General features: G+C 30.0%; 1 long non-coding RNA gene across 1 annotated transcript; it reads right to left on the bottom strand.

Moving 5' to 3' along the window:
* Nucleotides 1-10,032: 10,032 nt before the first annotated feature.
* On the bottom strand, nucleotides 10,033-11,723 carry LOC128035368 (uncharacterized). Its single transcript, XR_008191784.1, has 3 exons — nucleotides 11,623-11,723; nucleotides 11,069-11,149; nucleotides 10,033-10,273 (listed from the first exon to the last, which is right to left on the bottom strand). It is a non-coding gene; the product is annotated as an uncharacterized LOC128035368 (long non-coding RNA).
* Nucleotides 11,724-21,546: the final 9,823 nt, after the last annotated feature.

The raw sequence follows: 21,546 nt of genomic DNA, 5'->3' as shown, positions 1-21,546 counted from the left end.
CTTGAACCATTTCCACCTTAGGTTTGTAGAATTAGCTGTAATTGGCTCTGCATTTTTAAATAACACAGCTTGTAAGCATTTTTGACACCATTTTTTTTATAAAAACGGGATCAACTTGGATTTTAAAAAACGAAAATAAATATGGGAGTCGCCACCAATCCTTTTTGATGAGGTGAGATCGAGTCACCTCTAAAAGTGGTTGTTTTTAATAAACGATTTGATTTTATTAAAACAACGATTTTGATCTATGAAATTCAAAAAAATGGGTTCAGGAGTTGGTTACGTACAAGGAAGGATTAGCACCCTCGTAACGCCCAAAATTGGTACCTAGTTGATTAATTAATGTCTTAGTGTCGAAAATTAAAATTTTTTGAAGAGATTTAAAATACGATCCTTTATTGAAATGGAAAATTTTTAGGAAAATGGCATATTTCACGTTAATCGAGAAAGAGAATTATATTCAGTAAGTTAGAACACAATGTCTTGAATTCCCGATGCGTGAATGGATGCCAAAAATTTACTTATTTAAAAGATATTTAACTATCTCGGATTTAAAAGAGGGATCATGCCCAGTAAGTTAGGACACGATCTTTTTAATTCCTGAGATCGTTTAAAACTTGAATTTGAAAAGATTCGTGTATTTAGATTTATTGTGAAAATCGAAACCCAGTAAGTTAGGGTACGACCTTCTCGAATCTAAACACGAAATTTTACTTATTCAAAATCGTAATTTGTGCATCGAGTCTAACTCGAAATGGTAAAAATGAAACTCGGTGTTAATACGCGTATAAAACAATATTGAATACATTGGTATAAAAATAATACGAGCAATTGCAACAAAAATGAATGAATATAAAAAAGGACAAACTAATAACATGCGAAATAACAAATATAATAAGCAAGTAAAGTTAAAATGTTCTTTTAAAATAATGATGTAAACGTAAATAAATAAATAAAGAGAATGAATAGAATTATAAAAAGACATATATGTATGTATATATATTTATGAAAGGAACATATGCATATTGATATATATATAGATGTGTATATAAATTTAAAAAACTATGAGCATGCGTATGTACAGATATAAATAGATTATAAAATATGTACATGTATATGTGTATATATATTATAAAATGTACGTGTTTATATATATATATATATATTATAAAGTATATATATAAAATATAAATAAGGATATATTTAAGTCAAAGATGTATATGCATATATATAATTAAATCTAAAATTAAATGGCACAGATGAGTAAATAATAGTAATAATAATAATGATGATAATAATGATACAAAATTAAAAGATATTTAAACTTAAATAAAAATAGAAATATAATAACAGCAATGATACACAAATAATAGCCTAATATAATAATATAATAATATAATAGTGAGAAATAAATAAACAAAAAAATAACCGAATTAATTAATAAAATAATAAAATAGCAAAAGAGGACTAAATCGAGAAAGAAATAAAATTAAAGATCCAAAATTTAAAGAAAATAAAAAAGATTAGGGTCCCATTGTGCCGCGCGTAAAATTGAAGGGGCCGAAGGGAAATATTCCCACGTTACTCGAACGACGTCATTCCAAGGGACAACATCTGCGCATGGTCTATGGACCGAATTAAACCAGAGGCAAAAGTTTGTGGCCAAAATCAAAAGAAGAAAAGGATCCTATTGAACGCTCCGCAAAAGCGGGAGGACCAATCCCGCAAATAGACCATTAAAGTCAAAACGCGCGGATCTTCCCTACAGGCAGGTCGACGTGCGGATCCTTAAGGGGAAACGACGTCGTTTTAGGGTTATCAGAACCAGCCCTAGACGACGCCGTTTAGTAGCTCTATATAAATTAGTTTTTTTTAAATAATTCTTCTTCCCCTTTTAAAAAAAAAAACAGAGTGCCTCTCAATCTCCCCTCTCCGGCCTAGGTCTCCGATCGAGGGCTCCGGCGCACCTCCGCCGTAGCTCCGCAGCAGGCGACGGCCGGAGGTGCAAAAATTGGCCTTTTTTAGCCCTGTTTGGAGCTCATCTCTCCTAGAACCGGGATTCAAGGCTGAATCCTTTGAAAGGTCAGTATTTCCTCCCTTCTTTTCCTTTTTATTTCCATATGCAAAAAATAAAAAAATAAAAAAATGAAATAGAAAGATTAAAAGAAACAAAGCAAATCACCTTGAATTATCTCTGTATTTTTTATTTTTTATTTTTATGTTCGTGAAAATGGGGATCTGTTTACAATATGTTCTAGTGGCTTTTATAGCCACGGATACATCTTTTTATCACTGTTTTTCTACTACTGTTTTTGCTTTGCTTGTAGGTATCCTTTTTTGTTCTTCTTTTGCAAGCGTTGGGGGTCAATGAAGGGAGACCTACCATCTTGGTGCAAGGATGACTGATTCGGGCGGTGAGCGCGCTGACAGAAGCACATGGAGGCAGCGGCGCAAGGGGCATTAGGGTTTAGGTTTTCTTTTCTGAAAATGTTTGTGTTTGGGCTAGGGATCTGGATTTTGGGCCATATTGGGCCCTGGGCAAAATAGGCTATTACAAGCGTATTATAGCATTTAAAACATTGTGAAATGATCTGCTAACGGTTTCCCCAGATCTATTAAAGTGATGCTTGATAACTCGATTTTTAAGGTGATGAGAAATGATATGTAAAAACATTGCCACTTGCTCATCAACAAGCATGTTCCTTGACGACGTCAATTCCCCTAAAGTTTATAACATCTCACATAGTTTAAAAAAGGTAATTCTATTCATCCTAACTTGTTCAATATAGGTCTCATCACTAGCATATACAAGTCTTTTCACATAATCTCGTTTTGCATAAAAATCTAAAATATAGGATCTAATCCTTGGTCTATAAGTATGTAGGCTATGGATGGCACCCAATGTAACCAAGAACCAACTCGCAACTGTACACATTTGCAACCATATTGTCAATGCAAGATCAATTCTTTTACGCCTCACACTTTGTACTATTAAAGGCAGATGAGCCATTACTGCAAGATATTAAAGTGTTACATATCTTCAAATCTTAGTAAAAGGGTCACATTTATCCAATACTAAATTCAATAACAGTAAAATAAAATCAAAGAATTTAATTTCCAAATAACTTACAATGATTCAATGAATACAAGATGCTCAACTGTGGGTGGAGGAAGCAATCAAACAAGCCAAAGAAGAAGAGGAATGTAACAGCCCGATTTTGACCCTAATCGGACATAGTGGTTTCGGGACCACAAATTCGAGTTGAAAAAATATTTTAATATTATTTTGTGCGTTTATTATGTGTGAATTTGACTATGTGAAATTTTCGTGTTTAAATTTTATCATTTAAATGACCGATTAAAGAAAATGACTTAATCGCGTAAAATAAAAATTTAGGGGTCAAATCTAAAAGCACCCAATTGTTGTTGTCTTTTAAAAATGGGGGTTTTAAATGGAAATTAAGCCATTTAGATGATAGTGGGTGGCAATGGTCAACATTGCCCTTATATTATATGTTTTATAATTTATTTATTTAAGGTTAAATTAGTAAACAAAAATTTATGATAATATATGTTATATTAACACATAAAAAATGGCCATTTTTCATCTTTCTTGGCCGAATATAGCAAAGAAAGAAATCATCCATGCTTGTTAAGGTTTCAGCACAAAACTAGCTTGATTAAAGGTATGTTTTACTTCAGTTTTTGATAATTTTTACGTTTTTGAGATCGTTGCTAAGTTATCTTCAAAGCCCATGTCTTAATTTTTGAATTTGATGATGATTTTGTGTTTTGCTATTGATGATAGCTTGTGATTTTTGTTGTTTGATGATGAAATATTAAATATATGTGAAAGATTAACATGTTTTGTCTTTGAAACTTTGGTGAATTTGAGTAATTAGGGCTAAATTATGAAAATAAATTTTTGAGAGACTAAAATGCAAAATAAATGAAATATATGGATTTGTATGGACTAGGGTGATATTCGGCCTAAGCATAGTATGTGTAAATTTTTTGTATTTTGTGTTTTATGCAATAGGGACTAAATTGTAAAAAGTGTAAAATATTAGGGAAAATGGTAATTTTCCCATTTATGTGTTTTTGGATTAAATTAAATAATTTATTGAATAAAAGAGTTAATTTTTAATATGTTTAGATCGAGAAATGAAGAAAACGAAACTAGATCAGGGGAAGTCGAAAGTAGTCGAGTAGTCGATTGTGTCCGTCAATATCCGAGGTAAGTCGATAAGCATTTGAATTTTGTTTAATTCATGAATATATAATAGATAGATGATAAATTGTGTTATTGAAAATATTAATATCCTTAGCCGAATTTGAATATTGAAATAGGGAGGTATTGGAGTTCGATTCAATTTATAAATAATGTCTGTAAGCCCGTACGAACCCTGGGAATTTCATAAGATTTGCTGATAAGTTTTTTCGTGTAAGACCACGTCTGAGACGTTGGCATCGACTTTTATTTTCGTGTAAGACCACGTCTGGGACGTTGGCATCGACTTTTATTTTCGTGTAAGACCCTGTCTGGGATAGTGACATCGATTTGTGATTACATGTAAGACCACGTCTGGGACGTTGGCGTTGTACGAGCTTTCCAATTATATGCGTATCCTATTTAATTTCGAACGATTCGACGGGCAATGTTAAATGCAGACGGATGTAGAAATGAGTTTTATCTGCAGGTACGTATTTGTTAAATGAATATATGGAAATAAGGTAAGTTGGTTATTTGAGATTATATATTATAAGTGATTATAAGTTTGAAAATTTTCATGTTTATTATTAGATTTAATTCTACTTTAGTTGATAACTAAGTTGCCAAGGTGAAGGTTTTATACACATATATGTTAAGATATGTTCGGGTTAATAAAAGATATATGTGTTCAAAGTGTAATTATGTAATGTCTATTACATTTATAAAATAAGTTAATTTCCTTTTATTTTATTAGTTAAATTATTTCTATGTTGTTGACTTACTAAGCTTGAATAGCTTCTCGTGTGTTATTATTTGTTTACTGCTTTATAGATTCTTGAAGTTGTTACGAGCTCGGGATTCGTCAAGAAAGCTCATCACACTATCAAATAACTACGGTATTTTATAAGCTGAAATTTATTTTGGGATTATGGAATGTATAGACTAGCTTTGAAGCTTACTTAATTTGAAAGTAGATATGTATTTAAGCCATGCGAATATGGCTTATTTAGCTTGTTTTGTTCGGTTTTGGTTTGAATCATAGGTTATGCATATTTTGATTATGGTTTAGTATTTTATGAATGATATTATATGAATGAATGTTAGGTGTGGCTTGTTTGAATTAGTTATAAGGTGAATAATAACATACTTTATAAATGGAAGTGCACTTGCGGATGTTGGAGATGATTTACTTTTGTATTATAGATAGAATAAATGAATGTTTAAATGTTTAAGTGTGCATTATTTTAGATTTGTGTTTGGACATGAATATGCAGATGGTATGTTTAATTAGTGGGGTTTGATGGAAATAAAATGCTTAGTTTATATAGTAATGAAATAAAGACCTTTGGAAGCAATTATATGTATTCAAATTCAATTTAGTATAGATTTAAGATAGGTAAGTACATGTGATAATTAAAACTTATATACATATAGTTGAACATATGAAATTCATTGAATGATTAGTATGTATATTTTTTATGCATTTGGGTGATGGATTGATTTGGTTACAAGATGAACTAATTACGAAAATTTATTTATATATTTTGGTTGATGCTAAATGAAATACATGTGTGAATCGGCATTAGTAATTATAATGTACTCATATTGTGTAATTTGGTGTTGGTAAATTATAGATTCGGTTATGGTATAAAAGTGTTAGTCTCTTAAATCGTTATTTAGGTTGTATGTGTTTGGTTAATTTGTGCATAAATGTTATTCAAGGTTTTGATATGAGTTAATTTGGTATTTGGGAATATGGTATTTATTAACGGAGTAAATTTGAACATATTTGTTTTTAGATTGATGTTTATGTTTTATTAGAGAGCATGTGTTTTGTTATAAAAGAAAAGAATGGTCTATAATAATAGACATGATTTCTATGTACTAGCATAATGCAATTATATCATAGAATGAATGGGGTATATATATTTATTGATAACCGAAAATGCCAAGTCTAATTAGTTATGGTATTGAAATGTGGTAATTTAGAAATGGATGATATGCAAGTTTAAATGTATATTATTTATAATATTGATTGTTAGGTCCCATAGTAGATTTCGTTTAAGTGGAAATAAAGGATCAACTTATTTAGGTATAATATTAAGCATAAGGATTCATGGAAAATATATTTACTCTTTGATTATCTTAGTAGTTTATTATATTACTATGATAACATATGTGATTTAATATGGTATAAATTGTATTCGGATTTTATATATTATTGTTAATGCCGCATATATATATATATATATATATATATATAAAAGAACAAATAAAATTTAGTTAATGTAATATGGTTAATGTGTGTGATATTGTGCATATTTAGAAATTTTATAAAAAAAAAACTTGAAAATAGACGTTATGTCTGGTAATGCCTCGTAACCCCAATTTGACGACAGACACGGGTTAAGGGTGTTACAAGGAAGCAATAACACACTATCAAATAAAAATGAACAATACATATTAAGAATCTTTACAAAGCACAAAACAGAAATTACAACTATCTTTGCAAGTAAAGAACTTGAAATTCATTTCTTTATCAATCACCCAAAAAAGAAAAGAAAAATATATATTATTTACCTTTTAAAAAGAAAAATACATATTATATGAAAATTTTTAAAATATTCGATTTTAATTTACCTTTTAAAAGTTTGTATTCATCCTCACATTGTAATTAACTAATGTTTTATTTGAATTAATAATTGTGAATAGAAAATATATATTATTTTGTTTGAATAGTTAAAATTAATAAAAGGAAAAATAATAATATGAATTTAATAATTTTTATGATAAAAGAAAATAAGGTCTTAATTTCTTTTATTTTGTATTAACTCAATTCGATTATAGTTATATAGTGTGTTAAATATATTAAAATTATGTATTTTAAAATATTTGATTATTATTTTATTTAAATAAAATCTAAAACTCCATATACATTACATTCTTACCATAACATGATTTGTTTGTAGCATTTTACTTTCTTTTTTTTTGTTTCGTTTGTTGAGATAATTTTGTAGTGTTAATTATAATTTTAATCAAACAATATAAGTAATATAAAATATTGTTTGAAGACCAAAATTAAATATAACATAAATTAAAGATGTTGAAAATAAAAATAGTTTAAAATATATTAAAAGATTAAAATAGCTTTAAATGAAACATATCAAAAATAAAAACATATCGAAAACTAAATATAACCAAAATGTTCTTGTTTAAAGTAAAAAGATCAAATCCGAATTGTAAATGTAGTTTAAAATGTATATATTGTATTTCCCGTATTACTAGAAAAGAGCAATGTTATCATCATTCTAGTGGAGATATTTGTTTATGTTCCTTTTCCTTGTTCATTTTGTTGTTGTTGTTGTTGACTCTTGGCATTTGGTAGCCTATGAGGGTGTGCTGCTCTTTACCTTGGCAGCCTCCTTTTCCATTAACAAATTTCATCTTTCCAAAGTTGAACACATAACCAACTTACAACAAAGACATTGGAAGGGTATTCTTACCTTAGCACACCCTTGAGTGATATTTTTCCCCTTCTTGTTGCTACCTTCAACCACTCCTTTAGCTAAAACACAAACCATTCCATTATTTCAAGAGGATACACATTTAACACATAATTGTTCCAACTAAAAAATCCAAATAAAAATAAAATTAACAAATAACCAAAGGCAAAATGAATGGAAAACATGAAACCAATAAAACTAAAAATAACACATAATATTACATAAGGTTGAACAATTAAAGCATACTCATCTAGCATATGACTAAACTAAAATAACTCAAGCAAGTAGTGCAAACATGCAACACTGATAAAACATGAAGAAAAAAAAATTTAGGGAATGGTTTAAAGTATATCACACTAGAAATGCAAGTTTCGTAAGATTACATGGTAAAAAAATGAACAATAGTATTAAACAGCAGCAACCCTTATTGTCTGTTCATTTTCCTTGGATTACTCTTATTCAATGCCATGTTCGGCAAACATTTTACTTGTTTGCACCAACATTCAACTCTTATTGAACGCACTTTATCAATTTTACTTGTTTGCACCAACATTTTTGTATAAGGATTAAATTACTTAGTTATATCATCATTCAAATACATGAAAATTTTAATTGATCTTTTAAAGTTTATATTGATGTTAAAGTGTATATACTTTCTATTACATCAATAAGAAATTATATTGGATCTAGAAATTCAAAATATTTTTACTTCAATATCAAAATCAAAGGGGTTTATGAGTAAAAATCATTTAACTACAAAAATAATTTGAAGGTTTGTTTAAATAGAAGGTAAAATAGTTTAAGGATTTTTATAAGTACATTAGCCAAAATGAATCTGGATTTCGATTTTTCATATTTTTCTACATGCTAATGAGAAAAAGGCTTGCATAGATGACTAGACTAGAATGAGAAACACAACGTTACAAGTTCTATCAAGCAGTTAAATACCCATTTTCCCTCAATTTTATGAGCAACCAAACAAGGAAGAATGAGAAATACAATGTTACAAGTTCAAAACCACAATAATTTAATAAATCATGATAAGATACAACATGCACTACTTACAACTGAACATGGCATCCAGAAACAGTGAAAAAAAAGTTGTTGGAAGAGAAACATGAAAACTATCTGTAACACCCCTAACCCGTGTCCGTTGCCGGATTGGGGTTACGAGGCATTACCGGACACAAAGCTTATTTTAGATTTTAGTTAACTTAGGAAAAAAAATTTATACACAACCGAATAATGCACTATATATAAAATATGTTTTTATAAAGCATAAACAAAAATGAAACAAATCAAGTATAACAAATTTGCATGCTTAATAATTAATTCAAGTACATATACTAATCATTCAAGTAAATTAAAAGTGCACATTTTACCATTTCAACCTAGACATATTCAGCCATCCATATTTCACAATCCCCATATAGTCAACATAAGCATATTAGGTCATTGCATATAAATTATTTAATCCTTAGCACATTATAAAAAAATATAACCGAACTTATTTTAATCAAATCCTATAACCGAATATGCTACATAACCAAGTTATAAATTTAACGAGTTAATAGCTCACTTAACCAAATATACAAGCACATAATAGCTGAATTTGGAAAATACTTATGAGGCCAAATATATATATAAATATATTCAAACTTAAACTTAACCTAATGAAGCTTGGCTATTATATGTATATACATATAATATACCATCCATTAAAAATCAAATAATTCAGCTAATGGCTTGACACTTTCACATTTCCATGTAAGATTTATACTTACTATACTGTAACTTAATTCACCACCCACTATCAAAACATAATAACAAGTTAAACATAAACTTACTAAACCAAAATTTATACACACAAACATAAACACGGCAATTTTATTACATGTATAACAAGCTAAGGATAAATTCTTAAACCGAATTCAATATGCACATATATAAAAACTCATACTATAGTCGAATATACATAATTAACAATATCATTTCAAACTAATTATCAAAGGTTTATGGATTAAACATAGCTCTATACTTATAAATCATAACCGAATCTATATAATACCAAAAGCCAAATTACACCATACAAGTATAATATACTTGCTAGTATCTATCCACACATATTTCATTTAGCGACAATATATATATATATACATTCGTAATTTAGTTCAACTCATAACCAATCAATCTATCGTCCAATGCATAACAATTATACATGTACTAATCACTTAACCAAATTTAATATGTCCAAACTATATATATATCACATTTATTTTCATATCACAAGCTTATACCATAATCAAATATGCATAATTATAAACTCCATTTCAATGACCATAAAGACCATATACATAAACACCAAATTTGATCAACAGAATATGAGCCATTTTCACATGGCCATTTATATACATGTTCCAAAACTAACCAAAAAAATAAGCAAGCCTATACATGCCATAATATCAAGTTCAAATTTTTTTATCAAAATACCCAAAAGATGTCGATAGTGTGATAGACTTTGCTGATGATCCCCGAGCTCGTATCGTGACTTCTAAATCTATAAAACAAAGGTAAACAAGAACACATGCACAGTAAGCTTTTGCAACTTAGTAAGTCGTAAACAAACATTATTCATTTTAACATTAATATCAAACCACTTTACCAAGCCAACCAAATCAAATAAAAGTAAACATTTAACTTTATAAGCTTATTGCACAAATACTCAAATACTTGTATACTTAACAATTTATAATTCAAAAATTATAATAATAGGCCAAATCTCCTTATACTACCGAATCACTTATAAGCACGAACATGCTCACATATTGTTCATATATCAAATAACTTCGTATCATCAATTCAATATACAATTTACCTTAATTCCATAGCATGATATAAATACATACTTGAACACTATTATTATTTCGATTTCACTTTCGGTATTCACTTAGCATTTCTCGTTGAACCGTTCGGAATTAACAAGGATACACGGATAATCAGAAAGCTCGTACAATGCCAACATCCCAGACGTGGTCTTACGTGTAATCACATACCGATGCCACTGTCCCAAACAGGGTCTTACACGTAAACACAGGTTGATGCCAACGTCGCAGACGTGGTCTTACACGATAACACATATCGGAATCCTATGGCATGACATATGTATTCTAACTATTCCTAGGGTTCGTACGAGGGTTTCAGACAACATATCTCGATCGAATCGAACAAGAAATAAAATTTCCTAGCTTATCACACATTCGGCCAATACACATATTTATCCACAAAATTCAAGTCAACAAATAACATTTATACATTTGCAAATTTAACAACATTTATGTGCTTATAGACTTACCTCGGATATCGACGAACGAAATCAACTACTCGACTACTTTCGACTTCCCTCGATCTAATTCTGTTTTCTTCAGTTCTTGATCTAAATAAGTTCAAAATTAACTAATTTAACACACAATTCACTCAATTTAATCCAAAAACACATAAATGGGAAAATTACCATTTTACCCCTAACATTTTACACTTTTTACAATTTATTCCTTATTACATAAAACAAAAAATACACAAAATTTCACAACAGCATAGTTAGGCCGAATCTTCCTTGTATTCATACAAGTTCATGCATTTCATTTATTTTTCATTTTAGTCCCTCAAAAATTTATTTTCTCAAGTTAGCCCTAATTACTCAAATTCACCAAAAATTCAAAGACAAAACATGTTAATCTAACACTTATATTTCATATTTTATCAACTAATATCATGAAACTCAAACATTCATCAATGGCACATTTCAAAATCATCCACAATTCACAAAATTAAGACATGGGTTTTGAAGTATTCAAAGCAACGATCTCAAAAACATAAAAATTATTAAAAACCCAACAAAATACATACCTTAATCAAGACTTGAAAGTGTCGAATACCTAGCTTGTTTCTTATTTTCTTTCTCTTTTAGTTTCGGCCAAGAATAGGTGATAATGGCCTCTTTAATGTTTGTCTTCTTTTTTTATTATCATTATCATAATAACTTTATGATATAATATAATATATATATTATAAGCTTTATAAATAATATAAAACTATATATATTATAACATAATGACGTCCACTATCTAAATAAATGGCCAAATTTCCTATTAAGGACTTCACATTATAAAGACATTAGCAAGTTAGCACTTTACATATTAATTAGTTAATTTCAAATTTTACGCGATTAAGTCCTTTTATTAAATTAAACACACAAACAATAAAATTAATTCACGAAACTTTCACACATGTAAATTCAAACATGATTAACACAGAAAATAACATTAAAAATATTTTTCAGACTCAGATTTGTGGTCCCGAAACCACTATTCCGATTAGGGCCAAAATCGTTTTGTTACACTATCAACTTCTGAAGAAATCAAATAGATGGAACCTGGAAAATGAGAATAGAAATGGATAAAGAACTAGTCATTCCAAGAAAATGTCCTTAGCAACCATGTAAATGCCAGATAAAATCTGTAACTTTTGAATAAATCAAAATAGATGAAAACCAGTGGAAAAGTGAGGGTAATGAGCGATTGCCTGCAACTCAATACAAAAATATTACGATGGACTGGTGATCAAGTTATAATGTCTCTGTCCAATCAACTATCAACATTACGAACGATACCTTTAATTTAAATTGAATAAAATAGATGAAGATAGGTACAAAATATGATCATACTTTCATTAGTTTTTAAGGGGAATTGCTATACAACCTTAGAAAATAGAAACTCAATTATCTGTTGGCTTCAAAATGTAGGGACAGACTAATAACAAAGAAAACCAGAGAAAGTTACAACTACAAACTTAAATATTAAATATTTGAGATTCATTGTGCCAATTCGATATTAAAAATTGAAACTTTGAAATTATAAATGAGAAAAGCATACTAGATCAAATTAGATTTAAATTAAATATAATATCATTGACTCACTGTGGTAAGCAATCACCAATGATTTGAGCACACATATATGCATAATATATATTTGAAGTCAATATGGTAAGATGGTCCATCCTCATGCAGATATAGCATTAAAACTATATTATATAATATATTAAGAGCAACTAAATTCTATTTTTATAATTAAGTGCAGTGTGCAGGTTTACGAACCAAGAAAAAATTAGAAAAACAATCAGAAAAAATTATGGGTTTTGGAAAATATTTAATATTCCAATTAGTACTGCAAACAAGAAGACAAAAAATCAGAAAAAAAAAATCACTATCAAAATTCAAGAATCATTATCAAAACACCATGAAAGGGACATTAGAGTTCAGCAATATAAAACCAGTATCAATCTTCAAAATTGAGAAGAAAAACCTATTATATCTACTAATTTAACAAAAAAAATTAGAAAAATAGGAAATCAAAATGGGAGAAGAGTTACCTGAGGGAGGATTGCTCACATTGAACCAGTATCCGATTGTTTCTCTTCTCAAGTTTCCAACTCAATCGAAAGCAAGAGAAGGCCTTGTTAGGGTTTATCAAAGGGAGATAGGGTTGGTGAGGATAGAAGCATGAAAAAGAGGGAGATAAGGTTGGGAGGAAATGGGAAGAAGAATGAGAAAAGAGGAAAATGCTTTAGACGTGAGAAAGAAATGAGGGTAAAATTGGAAAGCTTGACCTAATTTTTTCACCCACCTATTCGTTGAATCATTATTCCGTGGGGAGACCACCGAATTTTTCGAGTTGAATAATCCCGTATGGAATAGGGTTGTAATAGCTCATTCCAGCCAACCAAACAATGGCTTAGTGATGGGCCCACTGAATTCAGCTGTAATGTATTAGTATTACAGCCAACCAAACATGCTCTCAAGACACAACATAATCTTAACATTGGGTTGTGTGTTTTGTTTGGGGGATAGCTTCTAACTTTAATCTCCACACAAGTTTAGGTAAAATCAAAATTAGGTTTGATATTGTCTGTGTAAGAGGACATATGTGTTAGTGCGCTGAAGCGTGTCATCTTTCTATTTAAGGGTTGATGATGAATTATGGATAATTCTAGGTATTGTATCAAAAAGAGCAGATACGAGAAAAATCTATAATGAAATTAATGTTTTTAAAAAAATAAAGTTTGATAAATAGAGTAATAGTGGGTTCTCCACATGGAAACGATAATTACAAATATGGATAAAGATACGTATATAATATACCATTTTTATTCGGATTAATAACTCTTCGTTTAATATATATATATATATAGAACCAAGGTCAATGCAAATTGAAACCAAAAATCTTGACATTGTATATAATATAATGTTTTAAACCCTAGCTTAGTTTGAATAATTGTTATTGCAATAGGAGATTTTAGGTTAATTTTCGGGATTATGGATAGAAATAAATATGGTACTAACAATCATAAGCAATTATTTTAAAATTTTTGTTTGGTTTTAAAAATTATCTTAAGTCAATAATCTTATATTTCTAACAATGTCAAGATTTCGAATATAAGGATCTTTTAAAACTAGGGCAAGCAAGAAAAGCTAAAAACTGAAAAATGACAAGAATTAATCTGCTTAGATGGTTTATTAAATGCAATTTTGAAAATCACAATCACTCGAAATCAAGTCAAGTTCTATTTTTTATTTAATATATAATTATTTTATTTTAATAATATAAAATATATATTTAAAATAGTGAAAATAATTTAGAAGTTCTTGAAAATTTATTGCTTTTAGAAATATTTTTATAAAAGCCTTTAAAATTTTTCAAATAATATTCAGTAACCATAAACAAAGCTCATTTTATCCAAAAAAAATCTTAAAAAATCTATATATACATACTAAAGCAATTCAAATTTTCCATTTTGGTAAGTATTTCGTAGCATAATTTTATTGTCGCCATTTGTCACAATAAATTTTCAACATGAGGTATAATATTAATCAAATTCATGTGGTGGAATATTTTGAACAATTTCAATATAAGTTCTGATAATATCTATTATTTTTGAAATAATGCTTAGAACTACCCATAGTTTGTAACAACCCATTTTTAGTGGTGTCGGAAACAGTGGTTTTGGGACCACAATTCCAATGAGTAAATTATTATTTTAGTATTTATTCAATATCTACGGGCTGATATATTAAGGTCATATTAAAATTTCATTAAGAACTTTTGAAGTTTAAATGGTTAATTAGGTGAAAAGGACTAAATCGTAAAAGGTCAAAAAGTTGAGTTCTATTAGTTAAAGGGGTCAAATGGCTATGAAATTTTAAACTAATTGACTAAGTTAGAAATTATACCATTTAAAGAGTTAGTGGATGTGCATGGAAAAGGTTTTACTGAAATTATTGATTAATGATAAGGGTAAAATAGTAATTTAGTAATTAAAAAGAAAATTAAGTAAAGAAAAGATGAAACAATGTTATCATCTTCCCATTTTCTTCTTTGTTGGTCGAATCCACCATTGTTGAAGGAGAGAGAACTTCATTTTGAATTCTTCATTTTATGATCAAGATAAACCACAATCAAACTTAAATCGAGGAAAAGCTAAAGCTTCAGATTAGTTCGACTCTACTACTACGACTCTAGTTATCAAGCTAAGTTCGTATGAACTATAATCATTTTCATGTTAGCTAAATTGATTATTTGCTATGTTATTTTAATATAAATGAATTTGAATATAAGTGTATCAATGCTATGATGAATTGGCGGATAACGAGTCCCGTTTGAATATTAAGAATTCTTAAGATACAAATGACATGTCATTAGGGATTTCATATTTTCAGGTGTTGGTCTTGAATGTCCTACCGATGGTTGATGTCCTACATTTTTTGTAGATTCTTTACAGCTCGTGTGAGCAATATCGTGTAGCTTACATTCCGACCCATGGCTCGTGTGAGCTGGCCTATTTCACAGCTCGTGTGAGTATTGATGTAAAGGAAAGGTTATGGTTGTATGGAAAGGCATCCAATGTGTGAGCATTCCTGAGTATCCGATGTAATTCTAGATAGTTCAACGGGTAAGAAAATAAAATGAAAATGTAAGTATGCAAATGAGATGAATCATGATCTTATGAAAACATTGATGAATGTGTTTATGTATGGAAATGTACTTATCTTATGTTTGAATTCATTTGTATCATGGACAAGTGCACTAACTTGTGAGTTTGATGATGTTGTATAGGCTTATACTAAACTTATGGCATTGGTAATGATTTTGTGCTTAAATATGAATTGTGCTAATGAAATGGTAAGTTATGTTTAAGTTTGTAAAAGCTTACTAAGCATTCGTTGCTTACGTATTTACTTTATTTTCTTTTATAGATTATCGAAAGCTCGACCGGTTGGAAGCTCGTCGGAGTCCTATCACACTATCCAGCAACCATTTCGGTAGTTTTTGAGTATTTTGGCCAAGGTCAATAATGGCATGTATAGGATCTTTTGTAACGGTATTTCATGAATGTGTTAATGGTGATTTGTTATGTTCATGCTTGTGAAGTTTATGTTTGAATTTGATGAACTTTTAATGCTTGTTTAGGTTAGGTTATTTTGGTCATTCTTAAGTACTTGTATATATGACTCTTTTGGTATGTATGTGATGGTTTAGAAATGGTATTTTGTGGTATCATGTAGTGGTTAAATGAACTAGGTTTGCATGCTTGGAATATGGCAATATTGGTTTGTTTTGGTAAATGATGTTTTGGTATAAGTGTGGTGCCTTTGAATGACATATTGGTTAGATGAATTAGGAGGTTTGAAATGGCATGTTTATATGTGTTTGAATGATGTTTAAATCCCTTGAATGTGTGCTCAAATGGTATGAACAGTTAGGTATGAATTGGACTTGAAATAGTTTAATTATTGCATCTTTTTCTTAAAACTTTTGAACTCTTTCAATTTAGTCTCGAATTGCTCCTGAGCTATTTTTAGGGACTCAAAGGCTCAATTTAGGGACAAAATGCATATATTTGATATGTTTTAAATGAGATTAATTTATTTTAATGTTATATTGATAATTTATTTCTGATGATCGATAATGCTTTGTAACCCTAATCTGGCGACAGAGACAGGTTAGGGGTGTTACATTTAGTGGTATCAGAGCTACGATTTAGTCGATTCTCGAACTGAACGTAGCATGTATGGAGTCTAAAAATACATGTCATTATATAACATGTGATAGTGTGATATCTCCTAACTCAAATTGAACTATGTTTTCGTATAGATAAAAGATGTCGTCCAACTGAGCTGATTCTGATTAGGTTGAAAGTAATGCGCAAGCCTCCGTACACAAAGCAACTAGCAGTGGGCCCGTAACTGAGGGCCAAGGAAGTGAGGTGAAAGAAGCCTTCTTCCACATGATGTCAGAACGGTGAAATGATCCGGATTTAATCAGATAGATTTGATGGTACATATAATGTTATTTCAGCTATATCAACACAGAAATATGTTAGAAAGGGCTGTGAGACGTACCTAGCTTATATATTTGATTTCAGGGCTTCAGAATTGAAATTAGAGTCAGTTTCATCTGTTTATGAATTATCGGATGTGTAACACCCCTAACCCGTATCCGTCGCAGAAATAGAGTTACGGAGTATTACTGGAATTTACAGATCAAGTAAACAAATATTTCACATCATATAATATTTATATCAGAAGCCAATCATAAAGTCACTTATATGAGCCCTTGAGGCTAAAAATACACATTAGAAATAGGTAGGGACTAAACCGGGTACTTAAATTTTTTTTTGAAAAACATTAAAAAAAATTTCAATGTACAAGGGACACATGCACGTGTGGCCAGGCCGTGTGTCTCACACGGTCAAGAGACACACTTGTGTCTCAAGCCTTGTGAACATTCGAAATAGGGACAGACGGCCACGTCCCAGCCCGTGTCCAAACTTGGAAGCTCTCTGACTTAGGTCACACGGCCAAGCCACAAGCCTGTGTGCTAGGTTGTGTGAATATACTGACTTGCATTAATAAGGTGCAGGGGTCACACGGCCAAGCCACACGTTCGTGTGCTAGGCCGTGTGAATAATTTGAGTATTATGTTTTGTAATTTAAAAGATGCACGGGACACACAGCCAAACCACACGCCCGTGTGTTAGGCCGTGTGAATAATTTCGAGCATACTAACTTGTGCAAAATTTTTAAAATACAGGGGACACAAGGCTGTGTTATCTGGCTGTGTGTCACACATGGTTGAGACACACGCCCGTGTGGATGAAATATGCTATTTTTCTAGCCACATTTCTCACCCAATTTTTCTTCCGCCTACATTAACACTTTAACACATCAACAATCCACAAAGCCATATATATATATAAATACGAAAATATACCAATCACAAGCCATACCAATGGCTAGTTTCAACCAAAACATTTACATGCCATCATTGGCCAAATTAACCTATACATGCCATTATAACCAAAATTAGTTTTCTATATATACCAAAAAGGCCGATGGATAATGTGATGTGGCTCTGACCAACTTCCAATCTTAACGAGCTTCTAAGTTACTATAAAACAGGAGAAATAAAACAGAGTAAGCATTTAATGCTTAGTAAGTTCGTATAACATGGAATTTAACTTACCATTTAATCACATTAAAGTAAACATTCATTGCATACTCAAAGCAAATTGGCCAAAAGCCCTAGCACATATCTTCATCAACCATGTTAGACCTGTATTTCATATGAATATCAAGGAACATGTATAAGCTCAACAATAATCAAATTTCCATATACATACACTTTCCTCATCATGTGTCCATATAACATGTATAATCATATCCATTTATTTCAAGTATACTTCTGTAATAATTTGTCTCGAATCCAGATTGTCTCATATCAGAACTTTGTCCGTTGGACCATTTAAATATCGTTGGATACACGGTTAGTACACACGAAGTGTACAAATATGTAATCCGTCAATTCATATACAAGTATACCCATACGAGCATGTAATCGGAAAGCTCTTTCGAGCCATATAATGAGAAACTCATGTGAGTCATGTAACGGGAATCTCATGTGAACCATGTAATGGTAAGCTCATAAGAGCCGTAATCGGAAAGCTCATGCAAGCCAAAATTGGGAAGCTCATGAAAGCCAAATAATGGGAAGCTCAAGAGAGCCATTTAATAGGATGCTCATGAGAGCTAAATAACGGGACGCTCTTGCGAGCTGTGGTGTGTCCGCAACACATGCAAGACCACAACAAATTTGGGAACCCTTAATGACAATGTCATTTGTATCCATCGAATTTCTTAGGTTCAAACGGGACTTGGTACTTGTCAGATATTTTTGGATATGTGTTCAATACTTATACATGGCATTTATACTACATGACAAATTGTACAAATCTCATACAACAATATTCAATTTAAAACACATAAATGTATAATTTAGTTACACAAACTTACCTCGACAAGTGTTCGTATACACAAAAAGCTACTAATCCGATACTTTCTCTTTTTCTCAATCTAACTCTGTATTGTGTCTATTCGGATCTATACGAATGAATTTAATTCAATACAATTCATATTCAATTTAATACATCTTTGGCAAAATTACTATTTTTCCCTATACTTTTAATTAATTATGATTTTGTCCCTAGGCTCTAAAATGGAATTCATACAATTTAAATCATTATTCTAAGCATAGCCGATTTTCATATATAACAATAGCAGCCCATGTATTTCATAAAATTTAGAATTTTTCCATGAATTTTCCATCTTTTCAATTTAGTCCTTAAATCATAATTTCATCAAAATTCTCTTTAGAAAAGTTGTTTATCTATCAACAACCTTTTATTTTCTACCATAAAACTTCAAAATTCATACATACTCATCCATGGAAAAACTCTAATAGTTTAATAGTTTTGCAAATTAATCCCCGAGATAGCTAGATTAAGCTATTACGATCTTGGAAACATAAAAATCATTAAAAACAGGGCAAGATTACTCACCTAATTAAGCAAAATAAGCTTCTCTATCTTCAAGCTTCATAATTAGGGTTTCCATATATTTTGATTTAGGAAAGACGATGAAAATGACTTAATTTAATTAATTATTTCTTTTATCATCGTTATTTTATCATCTTTCCAATTTAACCCTTTACTTTTCTTAAATTTCCAATAATGAATAATCATCATTATCTAGTAACTCCTCTAAATGGTCTATTTGACATATAAGGACCTCCAATTTTGAATTCCATAGCTATTTGGTACCTTTAGCTACTAGAATTCAACTTTTGCATTTGATGCAATTCGGTCCTTTTTATCAAATTAAACATGTAATTGGTAAAAATTTCCTAACGAAATTTTCATACGATATTTCTATCATAATGTGTATTATAAAATAATATTAAAATAAATTTTCTTTCGACCTCGGATTTGTGGTCCCGAAACCACTGTTCCGACTTCACTGAAAACGGGCTGTTACAGGATGTATTTCCAAAAGAGTTACCAGGGTTACTGTTGGTTAGAGAGGTTGAATTTTCTATTGAGTTAGTACCAAGAACTTCTCTAATATCGATAGCTCTGTATAGAATGACACTTACAGAATTGAAATAGTTGAAAGTACAATTGCAAGAGTTAACAGACAGGATTTGTTCGGCCTAGTTTTTCTCCCTAGGGTGCTCCTATGTTGTTTGTCAAGAAAAAGAACGGGTCAATGCGGTTATGTATCGACTATAGACAACTTAACAAAGTTACGATCAAGAACAAGTATCCATTGCCATGTACCGATGATTTGTTTGATCAACTGAAAGGTGCAACAATTTTTTCAAAGATTGATCTCCGTTCTGAATATTATTAGTTGCAGGTTCAAGATTCGAATGTGCCAAAAACTGCTTTTAGAACCAGGTACGGACATTATGAATTTTTAGTTATGTCTTTTGGTCTATTCCGTTCTATTTTTATACTCATTATTATATTCTCCGTGTTACTCTAGTTTATGTATTACATTTTGTTAATTGTAATTGATGTTGGTTATACATTGGGCTTTATAGCTCACCATTGGTTTATCTTTGTGTCTTCAGGTAAGTCACTGACTTAGGACCAGATGGCGTGTGGGAGCTTAGAATGTTTTGAAATAATGTGAAAATGTTCCTGATCTTTTGGGTTTAAAATTTGTTTCTGAGCTCGTCTTAGTTTTTGTTTAATTCGTCAATAGTTAATAATTTTTGACGTGCAACTACAAAATCACTCAAGTCAACAAAATAGATTTCAGTTTTCAACATTAAACTCCGAAAAGATTTTCCACCACGAATTAAGTAAAGTTTTGAAGGTTTTTTGGATTTGGTCTTAAGTTCTAGGCAGTGTTTGGGGTGTTACAACAAAAATGTATAAAAGAATTTAAATGTTTAATATGAAATATATGAATCAATTTATTAAAATCTATGTATAAAATTATTAATATGTCAAAAATTATTAAATATAATATATATTGAATATGACTATAATTATTGATAAAAAAACTAATATCGGGGCTAAGCTAGAAATTTTTAGGGGTGAAATTAAATTATCTATTTTACGATAGTAAAATACAATTTTACCATTTTAGTAGTCTATATCTTTATAATTTTAAAGAATTAAATCAAATTTTTATCTTTTTGAGGGACTAAAGTGCAATTTTACCATTACTAATTTAAAATTTTATAAATGGCCCCTGCCCTTACGACTAATAATGATTATTTTTATATTTTATTAATTTAAGAAATTCAATATAAATACTACAGTCAAATGTATCATATTGAAATTGTTTTAATCTAATAAAATCTATAATGATTTTAAATTTTTCATTTTATTTAAAATTTTCTTAAATTAAAATAGTTTTAATACGATATA

Source organism: Gossypium raimondii, chromosome 12 (assembly GCF_025698545.1).
Source record: "Gossypium raimondii isolate GPD5lz chromosome 12, ASM2569854v1, whole genome shotgun sequence".
NCBI classification, from domain to species: domain Eukaryota; kingdom Viridiplantae; phylum Streptophyta; class Magnoliopsida; order Malvales; family Malvaceae; genus Gossypium; species Gossypium raimondii.
Note: the sequence above shows the minus strand (reverse complement) of the source record. Positions and strands in the feature narration are given on the sequence as shown.